Here is a 4,507-nt window from a genome sequence, read left to right on the forward strand (position 1 = left end):
GTGTGTGTGTGTGTGTGTGTGTGTGTGTGTGTGTGTGTGTGTGTGTAAATTCAGCAATCATCCACTGAGAGAAGCAGTCCACTATTGTTGCAACATTTGAAGCAGAAGTGTCCCTCTTAAGGATACGGTTAATATGCGTATTCTGTTTCTAACTGAATGCTGACGGAGTACATGTGAGTTAAGGAAAAGATACCCAAAATTCTCTTGAATTATATACACGCGTGTTCAATACGTGAATATTTAATATTGCTTAAAACTCATTACCGCGGCATGTGCAGAATATATCCAAAAAATTACTTACATTTAGTGTAACCTTAACATAAGCTCTTTGTCTTAGTAAAATCCCAATACATTTACTACGACACTGTGGATATTCCTTTGCAGGCTTTATGTATTGCTTAATGGAACATGAGATTATACAGTGGTTTCTGTAATGAAAGAAGCATCAAATACTAACACTACCTCCACGTCTTTGAAACGCTTCTGTAAAGGTGATATAAATCTACCAGTGTAATAATGATATATTATAAACTAGTAATAATGAAAGGAAACCAGATTAACACTAGAAAACCTAAGAAATATAATTAAGGTGCAATGAAAAGATTTTATATTTAAAGTAAATACGAAAGATGAGGTATGTTGAAACCTTAACAAAATCGTTTCCACTGAAATATGTTATTCAATATGTGATTTCATTTCTTTGCACATGTTCGTTTATATCTCATATCTTGAAAAGGTTTTAGCAATGTCATATGCATACCTAAGATAATAGCTTAATCCATTTAACATTATCGAGATTTATACACAGTAACTCTTTCATACTATTAGTTCCAAACGTAAAGAAGTAATGGGACATGGTAAAATTAGGAATGTTTTATCTCTTAATTTATCTTATAATAAGATAGTGTTGATAACATTTCATCTCTAATGTATGAATAAGCCAAAGAAATTAATCTAAAATAAATTATTGTTGAGAAGCCATGTTCAAAAATCAAATTTGCCGATTATACATCTACTTATTCCTTTCATAAATTCTGTCAGTTTGTTCATAGCAATTTTGTCTGTAATTTACTGAGATGAAATTAATATTCACTTAATGTTATATAAGAGAATTTCTTCGTAAATTTCCTTTCAAAGACAACGCCTGAGATCTATCTTCACGTTGAAGCTGTGAAGTGACTCTATTAATTATTACCTCAGGTAAAGTTGTTCAGAGTATGCTGTCAAGAAGCTATGTTGACGGAAGTAAGCTTATGGCATGGCTGCTTAAATTTGCATCAGAAACAGTTCCGTGAGCAAATTTAAATATAATTTAAAAATGTAGATATAATTAGTGCAGAATACAGATCGGTATGACCGTATAGTGCATTCAATATAGAATATTCGGTAAGGCGGCGAGCTGGCAGAATCGTTAGCACGCCGGGCGAAATGCTTAGCGATATTTCGTCTGCCACTGCGTTCTGAGTTCAAATTCCGCCGAGGTCGACTTTGCTTTTCATCGTTTTGGGGTCGATAAATTAAGTGCCAGTTATGAACTGGGGTCGATGTAATCGACTTAATCCCTTCGTCCGTGTTTGTCTTCTCTATGGTTAACCCCTGTGGGCAATACAGAAATAAGAAACGTTAGCACGCCGAGCGAAATACTTAGCGGTATTTCGTCTGCCATTACGTTCTGAGTTCAAATTCCGCCGAGGTCAAATTTGCATTTCCTCTTTTAGGTGTCGATAAATTAAGTACCAGTTGTATACTGAGGTCGATCTAATCGACTAACCTCTTCCGCAAAAACTTCGTTCCTTGTGCTTAGAGCATATGGTGTAATGAAGGCGTGAGTAATACATTTCGCCGCACTTTTACAAGTCACATGAATGATGTTTCAGTTAAGGGTCATATTGTACTGGCAGTCGACAGGAAATGCTTACGTATAAAGTTAATGAAAATCCTGGCAATATTTGAAGGAAGATTTAAACTATATGGATTATACTATAAAATAAGCCATTACTTACTTTTGCTTGTGTGAGCATTAGTGGTCTTCTCTTTGTAATGTATTCATTCTTTGAAGCTGTAGTCTCTAATGCGACATCGGCATAATAAGCAGCAAGTTTAAATGATACCTGATCAAAGGATAAACAGAGTATACGCTTAAGCATATTAGTGACTAATTTCCTAAAACTACTGAGGGAATGTTTGGAATTATTTCAATACGCTACCATTTCTAGTTTGGTCTACTTTAGGGGCAATTTTTATGTAGGCACGCTACCTAAATCTCAAATTATACATATGAAGAGAATTATACATGGCTATCTGTGTTCTGGAATTTGTCAATCTAAAATTTTTGAACAAGTTGATGGACTCTTTATTACAGTATACAATGTGTGTTGAATCAGAAGTCGCATCACGAGTCGTACATCTCGGCAAAGGTCAAATCTGTAATTTCTCCTAAAGTAAATTAAGATAGTACTTTCATATCAATTAAAAATCATCGACCCTATCATAGAATCTAATGGCTACAAACAATTCTACATAATTAATTTAAAACCAAGATATAATTGAATATTATCTCGGTTTCACATCAATATTGAGGTAGAGAATGAAATTCATGTAAAATATGTTGAAATGTTAACAATTCTGTTATTGGTTGCTTCATTGTACAGTCACCTTTCCTTTATATTAATGGCTCCAGAAAATAGTGTCACGGAAAAATATAACATTATGCTTCAGACGTTAGCTTATCTAAAAGTTCGAAGTTCACAAAAGCTTGCAAACTAAGCTACCAATATTTTTCGATATTCAAATATTAACTATATTTCCTAAGCTGCTACGATCAATTGTCGTTTTTTTTTTGTATACATACGGTACTGCAGTGACACATTTCCATTACGATTTATCAATTGCTTTATTTGTAGAATTTAGCCACAGCATTACCATTAAATCAACAATATACCAACTCCCACTTTTATATAGTATTTATCGGAGTAACAATCACTTTCTTCCCACAACATTTCTTAGGACTGGCAGATATACTACGATACATATGGTTCTGGAGGTATGGAATTTCTTCGCCTAATTACAAGAGAATACGTGAATGCGTGTCGCTTATTAAATTTGCTTAAATGAAACTGTATCGAACATTGTAACATCATGGTCTGATAACGTATATGTTAGCCTAAATATTACCACAGTTCACTAAAATTATTCCAATTACATGTTAATGTTAAAGTTCAAGATTAAGCTGGCGAGGTAGCAGAATCGTTAAGAAACCGGGCAAAATGCTTAGCGGTATTTTGTTAATCTTCACATTCTGAGTTCAAATACTACTGAGGACGCCACTGCTATTCGGAGTCGATAAAATAAGTACCATATAAGCATTGGAGTCGATGTAATTGACTTGCCCTTTACCTCGAAATTGATGGCCTTAGACTTTTATGAACCTTGAATATCTTCGAGTGACACTGAAAGAAAGGAGAGAAAAAAAGATGTAATATTAAAAGGGAAATGCAGAAATCCATAATATATTTGTTTATTTTTTTCAGCTGAGCATGCGTATTGAGGTGCGATGGGAAAGAGATTTTGTTCGAAATGAATTGATAGTTGCTATAATGGACGGAGAATGATGTGCAACAATAAATGCGTAAGCTATAAAATTGCATGTATTTGTAACTATTTCGAAAAAATGACAATTGACTGGCGGCTGTGAGATATTCCAAATGCTGCAATAAGAATTGACGCCCTAAATTGCGCAGGCATTCAGATTTCAGAGTTTAGGAAACTTTTCATAACAAATTATTTCCGAGAAGGAAACGAAAAATACGAAACCTCTATAGTTCCAGTGAAACTGCAGCATAGTGAAGCGTTATGTAAGGTGCATAGCTAGAGAAAGATATCTTTTCGTATTGGATAAGCAAGTTCCATAGCAGTCAGAGGTTATGCTGATTGTTGTTGAAAAAATAGATCTTGTTAACTTGCGGCAAATTGCAAAAATTTAAACTGATTTTATCCACTGCTAATATGACTGCTTGCTACTAGGAATGTTGAGAAGGAAAAAGAAGTTAATGCAGTCATTCTTCTCTGATAGGTTGCACCTTGAATAGTTCATTGTCATGGACATAAGATTTCTTTAATTAGCATTCAGTTCAGTAATAATAGGGGAATATAACACAATGTATATCTCTAGTTTGAATCAGTATCGCAAAATACAATTGAAGAAATATGTTCATTAAAAATACTATGTTACCTTTACAGAACATATTCTTATTAATATGAATATAGGCACTAACATTCTCTGTAACTACGTTGACAAATTGTTTGACTTAATGATGCTTCTGATTCCGTCGCCAAAGTGTTCACCTGTCTTTTGTTAATCTATAAGAGAAATCGCGAAACTATACATACATATACATATATATATACATATATATATATATATATATGTATGTATCACACGTACACACATATATAAGGAGCAATACAAAGCTGAATGTTACCCCCTCTGGGAAGATGAATTAATCGG

This window comes from Octopus bimaculoides, chromosome 19 (genome assembly GCF_001194135.2).
Source record: "Octopus bimaculoides isolate UCB-OBI-ISO-001 chromosome 19, ASM119413v2, whole genome shotgun sequence".
Classification (NCBI taxonomy): Eukaryota; Metazoa; Mollusca; class Cephalopoda; order Octopoda; family Octopodidae; genus Octopus; species Octopus bimaculoides.